We start from the raw sequence: 19027 nt of genomic DNA, 5'->3' as shown, positions 1-19027 counted from the left end.
CGACTTCCTGGTTCAAGCTATTCTCCTGCCTCAGCCTCCTGAGTAGCTGAGATTACAGGCACACGCCACCACGCCCAGCTAATTTTTTTTTTTTTTTTTGTATTTTTAGTAGAGACGAGGTTTCACCATGTTGGCCAGGATGGTATTAATCTCTTGACCTTGTGATCTGCCCGCCTCAGCCTCCCAAAGTGCTGGGATTACAGGCACGAGCCACCGCACACCTTAAAACTTTTAATGTGTTTATATACACTGAGAAAGGTAGCTAAAAGTGAGCAGAATTACCCAAGTTTAGTTTGGCACAAATTTCTTCCCTCATCCCTCCCAAGGAACACTTATTAACATCTTTCAAGAAAGCAACGTTCCATGACCTGGTGCAGTGGCTCACGCCTGTAATCCCAACACGTTATGAGGCCGAGGCAGGCGAATTACATGAGCCCAAGAGTTCGAAAAAAGCCTGGGCAACATGGTGGAACCCTGTCTCTACTAAAAATACAAAAATCAGCTGGGCGTAGTGGCACACACCTGTTGTCCCAGCTACTTGGGAGGCTGAGGCAGGAGAATTGTTTGAACTGGGAGGCGGAGGTTGCAGCGAGCGAAGATCAGGGCACTGCACTCCAGCCTGGGCAACAGAGTGAGACTCTGCCTCAAAAAAAAAAAAAAAAAAAAGAAAGAAAAGAAAAAGAAAAAAGCAGGGTACAGTGTTCCATAAAAAGCCCTTTCTGAAACTGAACTAATGTGATGGCAATGACTGAAACAAGAGATGACTAATCAAAAAAAGATTCATAGACAGGAGTCCTGAACTGTGTCTTGAAGAAGATTCACGTGTTCAGAGAATATGGGAAAAGGTATGACAAGGCAAGACTAATATTATGTTCTGTAACTCTTATTTATTATAGAAGGGATATAAAGAATTGAATATAGATTAGCTTAACTTTATGAATCAACCAAAGATGTCAAGAAAGGAATGTTTAAGTAGAACTTACTAGAATAAATGAATAGTCCCTACTTCAGAAACAGGTTTCACAAAGATTGTACTTGTGAGTATACCTATATAGATGTGATTATCGGTACACAAACCATAAAAAGATGAAAATAAATGCAGTTTGCTAACTATACTAGGTGATACAAATTTAGTAGTATATCCTGCTAGTCCAAAAATGAGTTCCATTATCTGCTTAAGGGACTGAGAGTCATGTTTCAGAGTGCCTGTTTGGGTGAGGTGAAATGTATTCAAGATTTTGCACTTTTTTACCAAAAGGAGGAAATAGAAATACATGGGAGTTGGAGACTGGAGGAACATGAGGAAAGATATGAGAAAAAATGAATAATGGCATGGCCTGGTGTTATTCTGCCAAACAGTTCTAAGGATGGGTTGGGCAATGAATGAGGAAGAATAATTAAATTCAGCACTAAAGAAGCCATTGTCCAGTGAAACGCTAAGAGTATGGGCTCTGGCACCTAGCAATAAGTTTAAAACTAATATGGAAAAAGGAATATCCCCACCTCTGGACTGAAAGAGAGTAACAATATCTGGTGGGGCCTGAACAGCAGTGGCCAAGCAGTGGTGGCCACCCTCGAGGGCGATGGAGTCTCAGTGAAGGTGCTTTCCCCACGAGCGCATCAGCTGCAGCAGCTGTGGTAGGACTGCTCCCTCCAAAGACTTTCTGGCAGCAAGGTAAAAAACATGAGTGGATTTTTTTTTTTCTTGTACGCATGTGAGATATCCCTGGATATATGCAGAAATAAGTGGTGCTGAAGTTCTATAGTCATATACATAGAATAAAAGAAACATAATTAATTAGTATTAATATTAATGAGACTTTATTTGGACTTAAAGCATGGTCAGACCTGGTGATGTTTATGTAAGGTAAAGATATAATGTTTCTAATATGGTCCTTGAAAACATACTTCTGGATCAGGGATTGCAAACACTAATATCTACAGGGGATGCGCAATAACCACAAATATTTGTGATATGTCAGGCAGAACACAGTAGGTGCAAAGCAGCTCATATTCTAACTAAGCATCACTCTTGTCATGGGATATCACCTTTTAAAACATTATCCAAGTATGATCAGAAGGCTGTGTAAAGCTAACAGACCTCCACAATTTCACCTTTGCGTTTGATGCTTCTCTTGATTCTTTAATTGATACTCTAGAATCCAGCTGAAAACATATGATGAATGAATACATAATAAATACATTATTTCTTACTGCTAAAAGCATGTGGTGATAAAAACTAAATTTTATAATTTTTCATCAACAGTATGATCCTATATTTCTCCATGAAATGGACATCAACTATAGAACAAGGATATGACTTAATTAATGTTACAAGGGAAAGTAAGAACACTTCTAATTCATTTGCAGCATCCCCTCATTTGACTAAGAGACATGTACACCAAAATTTCTGCTCCAATTCCTCACAAAACTGTAAAACCTTCCAAAATGGTTCTGCATTCTTCTTTAGCCTATTGAAAGCTAAAGAGACTGACTTTTGCCCTGTAGACTGGGCTTGTGCATAGACCCCATAATGTCTCCATCATTTCAGCATCGCCTTCCTCCACGGCCCCAAGATCCAGCACATCAAACTTCATCCCTATAGACCCTTTCAATTCCATCCAAATAGATGCACACCAAGGGCAGTCACTATCCCCAAATGCCCAATTTCAATGCATGCTTTAATGAAATCACACTGCTACAAGTCTATAGAAATAATTTTTCTCTAGTTTGGCTAAATTAATAATGTTAATAATATTCATTCCATATTCCTCTCTATAATAGTCATTGAAATAAAATCCATGCACCATAAAGAAAGAAGTGTAGCTTTGAACACATTCTATCTTTGTGAGTGGTGGCCATCACCATAATTAAATGGACAATCAGTCCCCAAATTCTCATCAAGATGCTATAAATAAACTACTCCATTAAAATTAGCAAATGTATTTGGTCAAAATCACCAAGACTCACATATCACCACGGTAGAAATAGCTTTTCTGGGTTCTAGCCTAAGAAAGTTCAAAAGCAGGATTTTGAAATACCATTTTTGGCCACTCTGATTTCTCTCACAATAACAAAAGTTGAAACATAACAGTATCTTTTAAAGTTTGTTTCTCTTAAAATTATTTTGAGTCCTTAGGCATGCTTGAAGAAAATGAACAATGGCCAACGCATGACTATTTACCAATTGAGTCGGAAAAGTAAAATGGTGTTAAATGTAACCTTGAGGTTATAGAGTCACTTTCTACAAGAATCTATGTTGTGACAACTTAGCCAGGCTCATCATCCCACTTTTACTGATGAAAAGTCAACTCAAGAAGCTTCCCAGTTCTCTGGTGCAGACGCTGCCGCCTGACAAGTCTTTCTTGTCTGTAACTGCCCTGGCAGACGTGCCGATTACATATGCTTAGTGCATGGATGAAGTTTCAGCTGCTTGGGTCTTTAAAAGCACTCCAGCCCACAGGATCTGGAAAGGTTACACCACAGTGACCCCTCTGGTAAAGCATAGCTGATTCCGCTCATCATTCAAAAGGCCAATTCAAATCCATCATATTTTTATGTCCCATATCCAACATCCATTTAACAGACTAAGTGCACTAAATCTAAGAACTTCAAAGAACCACATGCTTCAGATGGACTTTGAGAAATCACTGAAGACAACTTCTTGCGTATAAGCAATGCTATACTTAAGCCACCCCAGAAAACTATCCTATTTTTAAAGACCATCATAATTGTTCCAGTCTGCCTATATATCCCATTACAAGCCCCTAGCAGGCTTCTTTCTCAAAAAAAAATTATTCCTTATAGATTATCTAAATCCTTCTCATCCTGGCTGAAGCATGCTTTTTCTACTCCAATTCTTTGCCAACTCACTATCTCTCCTACAAATTTTCATGGTTTATTTCAGTTGATGACATCATTTTCTTAGTTATCAAAGGTCCGAATTGTAAACATCTATCTATTGTGACGTCTTAGCCATCACTTTACAATGATCACCAGTCAGCGATTGCTTTGTAACTTTCCTGAATCCATTTGCTTCCTCTACAAATCCAGAGTCCCCAACCTAGTTCACTATGCTATGCAGTAAGTGTGGTACAGTGGAAAGCATTTGAACAGAATCCTGGAAACTTATCTCCAACCTTGGTTCTGCCCCAAAACATGAATAGCGTCTGATAAGTCCCTGCACCTTCCAACTCACTGTCAATTTTCTCCTTAGGAAAGTAAAATACTTAAATTTCTCAGGTCAGTTTAACCTCTACTGTTTTGTGAGTTTTGAGGCACTTTCAAATCTCGTTAATGAGCTCTTATTTGTATGTTCCCTTCACCCTGCACACTGCCATTACATTAAAATTACCGGTACTTCTTCATGAGGAAACTGAGGCTTAGAGAGAGTAACTTGCATTTCCATGGTCACACACTCCACAAATGATAGAACTAGGATATATTGGGGGTCAGGACTAGAGTCAGGCAGACAAGGTGTACAGGGGACAAAATTTAATGAGATACTCTTAGGCTAGCACAAGTGGAGAGTTGGAATCTGAAGGTGCACCCTGGGTACCTTGCTTGCCACACCCTAAAGACACGTGTTCTCTTACCTTTGTAATCATGCGATCGTCAAGTTTTTAAATGCATTTTACTATTACTTGTAGTCTATTAGAATTGGAAAGATACATAATTTTGTTCATAAAAGCATTTACAGTATTATTCATTTTGAATAAAATGAAGAAATATGCATTCTGCTTCATTTTGAAATACAATAGACTTCCAAGGTAACTAAACAGTAGGGTGAGATATTATATTTACAGTATTTCTCTGTTTACCTGTAAATAAACAAATATGACTTATACATGATGTTCACATTATTACGTTTTGAACAATACACCATCATGAAATATGTAATACTATATTTTGTAACCATCCCTTGAAACTGTTAAATCAGACGGGCCAGTTTCCTTGTGAGGGAAAAATGAAGTTTCCTCACAAAGACCCAGATGGAATCACTAATCTTCTGATGTGCAATGTTGGTATAAATTGTGGTTAATGAACACATGCCAGGGTGCGGTTAAGTTGTGCTCACTCTCGGATTTAAGTGTGAGTAGTCATAACTACTCAGCTCCTGAAGAAACCCAGTCTCCTAGCCTGAGTGTCTAAGAAGCCTCTCAGATAAGAAAGAGAAGAGACAGTAGCACTGTAAATGTCTCTTTCAAGAAAAGCAGGTCAGCTTCCAAGGAGAGACTTTCTGTTAAGTTGATTGCCCCTGCCCTGGGCTCATGAATCTATATAAAAGGCTAATAATCAGAAAGCACAGAAAAACAAAGAGAACTGCTTCCCAAGAATCTCCACAGGCTAGTAAGAAGATAAAGTATCAACTTCATTAGTACTAATAGTTTCTGCAGTGACAGGAACACAGTACCTTCAATGTCCTTGATGCATTGATGAGTATTACTGATATAGTGTAGATGATTGTCCCCTCCAAATCTCACATTGCAATTTGACTCCCAGTGTTGAAGGAGGCCTGGTGGAAGGTGTTTGGGTCATGGGGGTGGATTCTTCATGAACGGCTTGGTGCCACTCTTATAGTAATGAGTGAGTTCTCACCTTTTAGTTCCCTTGAGAACTGATTGTTTAAAAGTGCCCCAGACCTTCCTCCCCTTCTCTCTCTCTTGCTTCCTTCCTCTTGTGATGTGATGCAAATCCCTTTCCCCTTCCACTATGATTGGAAGCTTACTGAACTCCTCACTAGAAGCAGATGTTGGTGTCATGCTTCTTTTGTACAGCCTGCAGAACTGTGAATCAAATGAGCCTCTTTTCTTTATAAATTACCCAGCCACAGTTATTCCTTTATAACAACACAAAACAGACAAAGACAGGTATCAACAGTAATCTTAATGTATTTATCTGACATTAATAACAAGTATGTATAGTAAAGAATTTGGCCTAATGTATCAATTTAAATTTTTTAAAAAATATACGTTAAAAAATAGAAATTGATCTTGCCCACCAAGAAGGGCTGGCCTTTAGGAGGTAATCTCAGCCAGGAGAATCTTGGAGGGTCTTTCCTGATAGAAGTGTCTTTGTTTACCTTAGGCCATGCCAGATTGTCCAACAATATGATTTAGGTTGGAAGCCATACCAGATAGTATTTAGGGTGGGGAATAACTACATGGTAAAGACCAATTATACAATGTAGAGTTGGGGCTTCAGGTCATGCCCAGAAGGGTTGGAGAATTCGTAATGGAGCCACCAATAAAAACTCTGAACACCAAGGCTCAGACAAGCTTCCCTGGTTGACAATACTGTATGTATATTGTCATGCATCAATGGCAGGAGAGTCACGCATCCTGACTACACAGGAAGAGGAGAACAGAAGTTCCACATTTGGTACTTCTCCTGGATTCTGTGTATATGTTTCTGACTTTCACTAATTATAATCTGAATCTACTCTCTGTAATGAACCAAAACCATGAGTATAATAGCTGTCAGTAAGTTCTGTCAGTCCTTCTGAGGGAACACAGTGTTCTTAGGATAAACGTAACATAAACTACAGTTTCTATAATAAATCATTCATGATGATAATGCTACAATATAAAACTATTTAATATACCAAATAAAACCCAAGAAAATATAACCCATTATTAACAGAACAGAATTAAAGCCCACTCTGAGATGATGCCAAGGTCATTATAACCATTCTCAAGAACATAAATGTAAATATATGTAAAATGAATAAAAAAAACAACATCTCAGAAAAATAGAAAGTATAATAAGAACCAAATGGAAATTCTAGACCTGAAAATTCAATATCTGAAATTTTAAAAATTTGCTGAATGAGCCTGAGAGCAAAACTGAAATGACAGAAGGGTCAGTGAACCTGAAGATAGATCAATCTTTTTTGAAAAACAGAAAGAAAAATAATTAGAAAAAAATAAAGTGAGACTCCGTGTTTTGTGGAGTATTATTAAAGGCTATAACATAGATATAACTGGAGTCCCAGAAAAGTGAAAGAGAAAGAATGGAATAAAAAATTGGAATAAATAATGGCAAAAATTTCCTGAAATTTGGTGAAAAGATAAATTTATAGATTGAAGAAGCCAACCACAAACAGAATATCCTCAAAAAAACCCATATGCACACACATCTAATCTGTCGTAATAAGCTGTGGAAAATGAAATAAAAACAGAGACATGTTAAAAGAAGCCAGATAAAAATGATATATTTTATATAGAAGAACAATTCAAATGACTGCAAATTTCTTATCAGAAACAGAAGAGGCTAGACACAGAGAAAGAATATCTTTAAAGAGTTGAAAGAAAATAACCTATCAACCCAGAATTCTATATCTAGTGAAATTTGAGAATGAAGGCAAAATACATACTGGTGGATACCGTGTCAGGAATGCCAGGTACCTAAAAATTATTTTTTGTTTTACCACTAAAAATTATTTTCTGTTTTACCACTGCCTCGAATTCCATAGAAAATTTTTTCCCTAATCTACCTCAAAGACTAAAGATTTATAACTACTAATGTAAAGCATTCCCCACTCCTCCAGTCAGTATTGTGGGGGTTACCTGCTCGTCTACCCATTTTAATAATAACACTTATGGGATTGCAGATCTCCTTCTATAGGTTTTATATATCTGCTACAGTTATGTCATTGAGTTTTACGAATGTGAGGCATGCTTCTAACCACTAATTTCCTACCAACAAGAAAGCTGATAATATTTCCCTTAAGGAGAAAGGTAGATAAGGCCTTGGGTTCCCTCAATATTTTCAGAACCATACGCTAAAGGATTTCAGAATGTTTTTTACAGCAATGTTAAAAGAGCAAGCTGTTTGGCACTCATGTGGATACATAGAGGTTTAAATTTATATAAATTATTTTTAATTCCTAGTATAAAATAATCATGTAAATATGGCACATTATTTTAGACAAATTTAACATGAGGATAATATTAATAAATATGGAGACTACTATGTCCACTTTTAACCTCTCTCATTCCTAAATTTACCGAAAAAAAACCATCTTTTCAGAAATCTGATCCAGATAAAATTTTCTTTTTATTTATTTTTTCTTTCCACAATTATTAATCCTTAGTGAGAGGAAAAAACTAAGTGTGTAATGCCCTTTTTATGCTTAGAGTATTTGCTAAGATTCCTGAAGCCTATTTTCCTTTCTGAAACATGTGGATATGAAATCAGAAATGCTAACTGATTTCCAAGTTTGAGAATCAAAGTAAGGAAAAAATATTTTTCTCAGTGATACTTGTTTCAGAGAATTTCCATTAGCATTTCTGGTGGGAGTAGTGACTCTAGAACTGAGGCAAGCCACATGGAGAATTCTATTGTTGGCTGAAAGGGTCTAAGCCAAATAATGTTTGGAGAACTTTGGCTTTGGGGGTTGGTTTTATACATCAACCATCTCACGTTACATTCACTAGTCTTAACCCTGATATGAACCCTTTAAAATTGAAGAGTGATTTTAAATAAGTATTTTCCCACCACACAAAGCATTCTGTAAGAACTCTGTAATCACAAACCACATAGTAAGATTGATGTGTTTGAAACTCTTCCCACATATTGGGCATTTTCTTTCTCTTACATCCTACTACCCTGAGTTATTTAAAAAAAACCCACCTCAGTACTTCAGAACCTCAAATTATTTTCCTTGTCTTAGAATTTTGTAATCCATGCTTTGCTTCTAAAACTCAAATTATATATAACAAAGTAGTTCAATGTGATCACTAGAATTAGGACCATGCCAGTGAATATCTCCACACTTACGAAGCCTCCTACTGCTGCTGAATATTGCACCCTCTCTCCTGCTGCTAAATATTGCCCCCTCTCTCCTTGGTCTTCTAGCTACCATTTACTGTATGCTTACCAAGTGCCAGCTACCTCACTAAGAATTTTGTATATGTCCCTTATTTCATTCTCACAAAAAAACCCAAGACAGTGTTATTTTTCCCATTATAAGGTTGAAGACTAAAACTTAGGGAAATTAAGAAAAGTACCCAAAATAGTGTAGTTATTAAGGGTCAAACCTAAACTCTGATACATGTGGAGTTAATAATAACCCTCATATATACTTACACAGTTAAATTTTTCTGTTTTTGTGTTAAAGTGACAAAGATAAAGCTTTAATAAATAGTCCTAACCCTCATATTTTATGGATTATAAACATTTGATTTAGAAACAGCAGCATGTTTCTTTGTGGTCCCTTCAGAAACCGACTTTTAAAACACACGAGTTTAACTTAGTATTTTGACTTGATTAGCTTGTTTCTGCTAGATAAAAATACATAGTCTAATGAAACATGACATTGAAATAAAGGAGATTGAGGAACTAACTTCTTTAAGATCAAAATTTTAAAGGACTAAGATCAGCTTGAAAATGATTATTTAGTTTTTAACAGGTATGCACTAACATCGATGTACCTGTGTAGGATTGATAAATATACCTTCTTTTTTGTGGCAGATGAAAAAGGTTTAAAATATAAATTTGACAGTTTGAAACATTCTTTGCATAAGCTGATGCTTGGAAATATTTTTTAAGCTGAGATTGTAACTTGCCAGAAATGAGCTTCCTTATATTTACCATTCCTTAATAGCATGGCATGTCTAGCAGCAATTTCAGACAGAAATGTCATTGTTTTCTGCATAGTTTTTGGCAGGGCAGGCTGTTTTACAGGGCTTAAGCCAGGAGGAATACAGGCAGAATACAGGAAGTAAAACTGATGAGCTCTGGTATAAAAAATAAAGTGTGAATCCAAGTTAGCAGTTGGTGAGAAAAATACATACAAAAAGTACAGGGGCAAGATAGGAAGATAGGCAGCCATTAGTTTATTAATATGTGTGAATATAACTTAAAACACTTGAAGGAAAAAAAAGTATAAAACAGAGTGTCAAATAAATTAAGACCATGTTTACAACTGTGATTCCTCAAAGAACACTCACTAACCAGGCTAAGTAAAGGTCAAGGAGCCTTACAAATACTGTCTACCCAGAAATGATATAATTTCCATAGCAGTAACAAATAGTAGTCCTGAAAAGGCTATGAACTACAATCTTCATTGGGTTACTGGCTGAGGGAACTTTGACATTTCCTGTTAAGCATTTTTATAATTTTAAACTCTGCTCTGTTTAACTTACAGTTGAACCATGAAGAATTACAGTATGCATTTCATTCCCAAGAGATTAAAAACTATGTCTGAGTGGGAAGACACAGTTTAATTTGCAATCTGGAAGAAGTGTGGGAGACAAGACAAAAAATGATGGGTAAACACTTGACATTTTTGAGGATTTTTTCTCTAGTTTAGATTTGTCTTGTACTTTTTATTATTAACAAAATTCATACTTGCTCTTATGCAATTTATTAAATTTTTGGCTGTAAAATAGCTTATAATTCTTTACAATCAGTGAAAGAAATTATTTATTATCTTAGACTCTTCTATTTTAATTTCACCATTGTATACATTTATCTTTTCTAGTTCTTCATTATGGATATTGGAAACATAAATGACGTCTGATAAAAAGTAAAAATTGGATTGCCACACTGATTTAATTAGTGACCACTAAATGAGTTCCTTACGTCAGAATTTTGCTTCTGAAGAAGCCATTCTCCAGTGATAATCCTTAAGCAGTTTTCACCCATGTGGTCTCCAAGGAGCATAGCTTCCATATTCCCCCTGACTGCATATAGAGGCTGGGAGAAGTCTCATTGTTTTCTTTCCCAGTAATCTACCTACTGTATTTTTCCCCAATAGGCTTCTCTATCTACAGAGACGAGTAGAATTATCACACAAAAAGCACTGTTATTTTTAGACTTTTCTATTAATTTTTTAAAAGATCTTCCATGAGGAAATTTGAGAATGTCATAGAACATAACTATTCTGTCTGTTTTATCGTTTTCCTCAACTCCATCCTCCCCAGAGATAGCAGGATAACCTATCTAAAATGGAAGTTGAGGGTTTAAAATTCTCAAATAATCATTCCCCTCCCTTCAGAATATCTGGTCTTCCCACCTCACAGATAGGCACCAACAACAGAACTAGCATACCATGCTCTTGCTGCTTCCAGAGTTTGGTTTATACATCTCCTTCCACCCGCCATGACCTGACTCCTCAGGGTCATACAATTCGGTGTCTGCTCCCCAGGAATCCTTCCCAGAAACTGTACTCCCCACTCTATCTCAGGTGGTACTACATTTTCTTTCTCCCTAATGTTCTCAAAACCTGTGTCTAACACATGTCACAGCTTTTGCTGTGTCGTATTTTCATTATCTATGTGTGTATCTGTCTACACAATTACACTGTGATCTGGAGGGCAAGGACTTCACAAATTCTTTTATTTTTAAATTCCAATTCCATAGCAGATATTCTAGCATATAGTAGACACTTAGTAAGTACTTCTTAAGTAAAAAAAAAAATCAAATATATTGAAAGCTCAGCTGAACTATCCGAATTTAAGGCTGATTCAATTTGGCTAATGCGCATCTCCATGGATGCTATTTGCCTCAATTCTAGCATCATAACTTTTCTTTACCACAATGTCTCTTATGAACTCTAGTGTGTGTGTGTGTGTGTGTGTGTGTGTGTGTTTAATTTTATATTGTTCTGCTTCTCTAGGGTGTTTTTTGGTTTGGTTTTGCGTTTTTCTCAAACATTGTTTTCCATTTTTCTTTTGCTCTAAGTTTTAATATAGCTATTATACAGTTAGTTAGTAATGGATTAGAGTAGTTGGCAAAAACTACACCATAATTTAAGTCTTAAAAACTGCCTTTAAATAACTGTAAATGCAAGATGTTAGAATAACTACATTAAAATTATTTCAATGTATGTGTATTTCCATCTGTTTTGATCACCTTAACACTAAAAATCAATATCACTCTATAAATAAGCTTTATTTACTATTGGTTTCAGATTATAATAATCCATGGGAGTTTCAAATTTCTGTGTTCTTAAAGCTGGGAGTTTTGTTAACTTTTCCTCCTCAACCTCAAATTTTCACAACTATCTTTCCTTCCTACAATCAAAGTATATGAACAAATAACATACTGGGGAGAAGAATATTTTGATTGTTTATAAAGCAATTTTTCATATATAATTTATAACATAAATCACATATATATCATATATGTTATATATCATATATAAGATATATTATAAATTACATATACTATAGTATATGATATAATATATGGTGTCTGATTTGATGATGAGATGAAAGGTAAACATGGCTATCTTTATGATAGTTTTTAGTATCTAAGAGTAAAACTCTTCACCATCCACAAGTATAAAACAAAAGTTGTGCATTATATTACACTGAAAGGCAAACAAAGCAACACATATATCATGCAGAAAAAAAACACATTGTAGCACAAGTAAAATAATTATCTATCCTCTTTGTGATATACACACATGCATTCCACATGTGCCTATGCGGGTGTGTGTATATATACATATGCTTGTGTAATACATAAAAAGAGAGATTGACAATCATGACTGAAAGAATAATTGTTTAAATTACGTTTTAGATTTGGTATGCTAGCAGTATGCAAAAATTAAAACAAGGCACATCAATACCATATTACATTTCTATTTTATGACTTAATATAATAAAATGCATAGGAAAATAAATTAAAATATAACAAAATGTTAACAATATTTATCTTTCAACAGAAGAAATACAGATTTTTTTCTTCTTTCTGCTTTTCTATATTTTCTAGTTTTCAAAAACAAATCTATTCTAACAGAAAATATAACTTCTGTTTAAAAAAAGTAATAAGGGGATGATCTTTTCCTTTCTAGCACTCACACTTCAAGCTACTTGCATACTTTAAAGCATTTTCACATTAATATATCATTTGATCCTTACAAGAAAACAGATTCCTACAAAAGAAAACACAGTAGGCTGAGAAATTAAGGAACTTTCTCAAGATTGCCCAGCTATTGAATGGCAGAGACACTTTTAAAACAAATTGTGGATGTATTCTAAGCACTGACTATTTGATGAAAGAGGGAATCATAGAACAGTGAAGAAGGTATAAGAGGAATAGGGAGAGCTACAGACTCAGGAAACAGGAAAGGCCCCTAGATAGTAAAACCAAGGAAAAATGCACAATGAATGAGGGTATACCATGTGCTCCACTGAGTTCTAAGCATTTGGTACACATAATGATCTTTAATTTTCTATGAGGCACTTAATATTACCAACCCTATTTTACAATGGGAAATTGAATTACAGAGAAGTTTTTTCAATTGATCATAGTCACAGAGAGATAAGAGGCAGAGCAGGAACTCAAACCCAGGCATTCTGATCTGTTAATCCACACTCTTAATCACCACCCTGCAGTGTTCCAGTGTAAGCCACAAAAGTCACCATCTAACACTCTCCACCGAGTTTCAGGTTTTCCTGAAAGACCTAAATGGTCAGAAATAAATCAATTGTTAACCATTTCAGCAAACTAAAATGCTTAAAATGTATTATTTTCCTAGAATATTATTTTTAATTTCTTTTAAAAGGTAAAAGGAAATCAAAAGATTAAATAGCAGAATATAGTAGCAATTTAACAACCTAATTTTTTAAAAAACTCATTATGGGAGAAAAACGCTTTAATTGCGTGAAAATATAAATCATCTACATATATTCATCATGAACTATATATATATATATATTCAATAGCTGAGTAAATAGTAACAGAATAAATAACAATAAATATCTAAACTTGAAACTACAATATAGAAACACCTTTAACATAGGCATTTATCAATAAATCTAACATCCTGCCTTTGGTTTTTCTTCTGCTCAGAGCTGTAGCTGTAATCGTTTTAAATGGAGATGGGGTAATAGATACACAGTCTATGGTATTGGTATCTGTGGAGGTATCCAGAAATAAATATGGCTATCTGTGGATCTGCTATCTGTGGAGGTATCCAGAAATCCCCACAGATACCAGATCCACAGACGCCCTAGTCCCTTATATAAAATGGTATAGTATTTACATATAACCTACACCTATCCTTCCCTTTACTTAAAATCATTTTTAGATTACTTATAATATCTAATACAAGTACATGCTATGTAAATAGTTGTTATACTGTATTGTTTGGGGAGTGACAAGAATAAAAGTCTGTGCGTGTTCAGCTTAGATGCAGCCATACTTTTTTTCTCCAAGTATTTTCCATTCATCATTGGTGGAACGCAGGGATGTGGAACCCCTGCACATGAAAGGCTGACTCTGTGTGTGTGTGTATGTGTGTGTAATAGAAATATATTGAGAGAGACTTTTTCTTGAGAGAGGACTTTTTAGGAGTCTTCTCTTCTCATACTAAACCCACAGAGGGAGCAATTTTAACCTTAGATTTTACTAGACTTTGTTGAAAATAAAAACATTTTCTCACCCATGACTACTCAATAAATCAGAAAACATTTATTTAAATCTTTAATTTCTGTAAAACTAGACTTCAATTTAACCACTTAGCCTTTCTAGATTATATGTCCCTGTTCCTACTGGCTGTAGACCAGTTGAAGATAAATGATTTTCTATTTCAGTCACACTTGAACATGGTACAGCCAGTAATAATTAGTATAAGAGCAATGCAACTGGATTCTAGTATAAATAAAATAAAATATCTCCACTTTATTTCATTTCCTTTAGGCTTTCTTGCAGAATTTAGTGAATCAATTATTAAATATTAGTATCACTCATTGAGTTAGATAATCTACTATCTTCATTACTCTGGTCTTAACCTATTCACTCTCTTTGCCTGGACTGGTTTTTCATAGAGACACAACATAAATTGGCTGGCTAGATTTAAAGCTCTTCACCTTTAGGTATTTTCTTTACTATTCTTTTAAAAATATAATCCTTGCAAATTTAGACACCACAGAAAACTGTTATTTGCCTCATAATAGCCTCTTCAGTGTGTTTCACAGTCTTTTGTGGAAAATAATGACATAATGATAGTGTTCTCAAACCTATATTTCTACTTGATAAACTAGCAATTATATGATTAAAGCATTTTTAGAAGCTCACATTAAGTATATGATACTCTAGAAACCAGTCCATCATGTAATTACACAGTCAGGGGAGAAATAATTTACATAACTAAAAACCATTTGAAACGCTGTTTCAAATCAAGACCAGTATGTGATTTTTTAATGAATAAAAATTTAAGAAATATTAAATTATACATATAACACACTTTAATGTTGATTGGAACTACACATTTTATATTTTATAAGTTGGGTTTAAACTATTATAAAAGATTTTACTAAAGGGATTGGTAAAAAGAAGCTGTTAAACTCTATTGGAAACAAGTGTTAATGTGCTGAATACATTAGGATGAACCCAGATAAACCTGATGATTTCTCTTTAAATAAAACACATGCTTACTGAGAACAGAGGCAGGCAATGCTTAGGCATTTGAGCTCTGTAATGCACACGAATTTGCCAACGATTTTTCTTAGCTATATATTAAAGACTAATTTAACTAGAGCTTTGTGATTTCCTTGAATATCAAATCATTACACCAGCATTGTGCTGAGTTGTAAGAGATATAAATATATTTATACACATCATTTATGAGTCTTTTTAAGAAAGAAAAATAAAATATATATCGAGTTACAGCTATAAAAAAATCTGTCTCTTTAAGGATACACAAGAAACCTACAACACACATTACCTGTTTGTGGCCATCATGGGGAAGAATGTGTGAAAATTAAACAGCGGGATGGGAAGGAAAGAAGGCTTTTCACAGATATCTATATACTTTCTGGGTTTTGAATCATTTGAATATATTACCTACTCAAAAACTATGTCAATCATAAAAATGAAAGAAAGAAGCTTGGTCCCTGTGTGGAATAGGGGCTGTGAGCTAGGTCAAGTATATTCTTTGCTAAGATACAAGGTGAGCTTTAAGAGTGAAAGGCACCAAAGTTAGATGCCCCTTGTTACTGGTATATTCCACCACTACATTCCTCAGTGGCATTGGCTTGTATGTTTTCTAACTCAAGAGAAATAGGAAAACATGCCATATTTTATGTTATAATTATAGCAACATGGCAGAGTCAGGCCACCACAGGAAACTTGGGTATCCATGCCTGGTGATCAGCATAATAATACGTACTATTGACAGTTTTTCACACAGATGGTGAGGAAACCAGTCATGGCCAACAACTAAGTACCACCATTCTATATAATGCTTAACCTCAGCCCTCAGTAACGTCATTGGGACACCCATTCTCAAAACCTCTGCCATTTAAAGCACTACAAAGGGCTGAGAATAAAAATAAAGACAGCTAACAAAGTACACCCACAACATAACAACCATGCTGATCTCACCAAACTTATGTGCAATTATCTGGTTCTTCTAGATCTACACTTCCTGAGTCATTCATTTTGTGACTATGCTGGTATTTGGAAACAAGGTAAAAGAATTGTAAATTTGTGAGCTCTTGCATAAAGGATAAATATGATTGAGAAACCATGTAACAGTAGTGTAAAGCTTCACAAATCCACCATACATAAGATGCTGTGGCTGCACTACAGCAAAGATAGGTAGTAAGAGGTGACAACGTGCTAGCAGCCCTCCCTTGCTCTCCATGCCTCCTCGGCCTGGGTGTCCACTCTGGCTGCACTGGAGGAGCCCTTCAGCCCGCCGCTGCACTCTGGGGGCCCCTCTCTGGGGCTGGCCAAGGCCAGAGCCGGCTCCCTCTGCTCCTAGGGAGGTGTGGAGGAAGAGGCGCCCGTAGCAGCTGGGGCTGCGCAACGCGCTCGCAGGCAGGCACAGGTTTGGGGTGGGCGCGGGCTCTGCAGCCCCTGCACTCAGCTTGGCCTGCCGGCGCCTGCTGCGCTTGATCATGGGAGGAGCTCCCTCTGGGCTGCCAGAGTGCCCTGGCTAGGTACCCCAAAGTCCCGTGGGTAATGCCATTGAGAGATGAAGCCAGCTGGGCTTTTGGGTCAGGTGGGGGCTTGGAGAACTTTTCTGTCTAGCTAAAGGATTGTAAATGCACCAATCAACACTCTGCGTCTAGCTAAAGGTTTGTAAACGCACCAATCAGCGCTCTGTGTGTAGCTAATCAGGTAGGGGACTTGGAGAACTTTTGTGTCTAGTTAAAGGATTGTAAATGCACCAATTTACAATCAGCGCTCTGTCAAAACGGACCAATCAGCGCTCTGTAAAACGGACCAATCAGCTCTCTGTAAAGTGGACCAATCAGTAGGATGTGGGTGGGGCCAGATAAGGGAATAAAAGCAGGCCACCCAAACCTGCCTGGGTAACCTGCTTGGGTCCTCTTCCACATTGTGGAAGCTTTGTTCTTTTGCTCTTCATAATAACTCTTGCTGCTGCTCGTTCTTTAGGTTTGTGCTGCGTTTATGAGCTGTAACACTCACTGCGAAAGTTTGCAGCTTTACTTCTGAAGCCAGCAAGACCACGAACCCGCAGGGAGGGACAGACAACTGGGAATGGAAAGAAGGAACAACTCTGGGCGCTTTGTGAACTGTCACACTCACGGCGAAAGTTTGCAGCTTCACTCCTGAGGCCAGCGAGACAACAACCCCACCGGAGGGAACGAACAACTCCAGATGCGCCACCTTTAGGAGCTGTAACACTCACCGCAAAGGTCTGCAACTTCACTCCTGAAGCCAGTGAGACTATGAGCCCAACAAAAGGAAGAAACTCCGGACACATCTGAACATCTGAAGGAACAAACGCTGGACACACCATCTTTAGGAACTGTTAACACTCACCACAAGGGTCTACGGCTTCATTTTTGAAGTCAGCGAGACCAAGAACCCACCAATTTCGAACACAGTAGGGCGGGAATTATGAGCTATACTTTCTGTCACTTAGCAGTGAAGAGCCTGTCTTAAGACTAGTAAGTAGCAGGACTAGCACTCCCTCCCAGGTCTCTGAGCTCATGTTCACTGCTATTATCTGTCACGTGTTCAGCGTCAGGGTTTTTTCTCCTTTCCCAAGCAGCAAAGGCTTTTCACAATTGTGTTGCAAAGACCACACCAGAAACAAGACATACAATACTTGGTAACATTTTCTGCTTCACCGATGGAGGACTACAGCAACATGTGAGGTTTTCTGGCCTTTAATTTCTTTGAAAAGGTCAAAACTGTTAAAAAGGAACTACTTACTACTGTATTTTGCTAAAAAACAAACATTGCAACATTTCAGCTTTCAACTTAGAACATAGGAACATTGCCTCCTGCGATTTTGATTTTAGATAACCAACTGCAAATTCTGATACAACTCCTGGCTGACCTTATCAGTTTATATCTAGGGATGTTCTAATTAAGAAAAAAATTGAATTCATTACTTTATCATACTTTTACACAACCATAGATTTCCCAACTTCCTACCACAGTAGGACGCACTGTGGCAACGTATCAATATAAACACACTATGGAAAATTCTAAACCAAACCTGATGGGAAATGCACATCATACTATTTGGGCTATGAAAAAAAAAAAAAAACACAACCTTGAGGAAGTCTTTTCTGATTTTATTTTCACTGCACTTTACTATATGCTGGTAGAGTTTCAGTACATGTGAGCGCTGAGGCCCTCAAAGTAAAAATATGGAGGTCTTGAGGTCAGACCAGCTAGCCTGCTGTCAATTCATTTCCTGTGCCAAGGTTACACTGAAGATAGTTTTAAAGCTTTGATGTAAACAGAGCAAGATTAAAAAGAAAATTTGAAGAAAACAAACTTTGAGGAAAATAAAGACCATAATTATTACATTAAAAACTCTGCCCTTTGTGCCTTAATATGACATATCACAAAAATGCCATTTTAATTGTTTTACCATATATTTAAATGTTTTGTATTTGTTGTTATTCCCAGCAGCTAACAATAAGAAAATAGCAACATTAAGGTCAGTTTATTGTTTACTAGAAATCATGATTCTAATGAGCTCTGAAGAAAATGTTAGTCATAATTCTTTTGCAGTCTTGTAAAATAAATACTAATGCGTATGTATAAAGTATATATGAAGAAAATATGTATATGTGTGTGT

General features: G+C 36.4%; 2 long non-coding RNA genes across 2 annotated transcripts in view; one reads left to right on the top strand and one right to left on the bottom strand.

Moving 5' to 3' along the window:
- The window catches only part of LOC109025902 (uncharacterized), a 126151-nt gene that overhangs the window by 75906 nt on the left and 31218 nt on the right, over positions 1 to 19027 (bottom strand). The window lies entirely within an intron of this gene.
- LOC129532127 (uncharacterized) lies at positions 520 to 18853 on the top strand. Its single transcript, XR_008677754.1, has 3 exons — positions 520 to 845; positions 10151 to 10274; positions 17362 to 18853. It is a non-coding gene; the product is annotated as an uncharacterized lncRNA (long non-coding RNA).

This window comes from Gorilla gorilla, chromosome 11, assembly GCF_029281585.2.
Source record: "Gorilla gorilla gorilla isolate KB3781 chromosome 11, NHGRI_mGorGor1-v2.1_pri, whole genome shotgun sequence".
In the NCBI taxonomy this organism is placed as follows: Eukaryota; Metazoa; Chordata; class Mammalia; order Primates; family Hominidae; genus Gorilla; species Gorilla gorilla.
The sequence above is the reverse complement of the archived record's forward strand: the minus strand, read 5'-3'. Positions and strand labels throughout refer to the sequence as shown.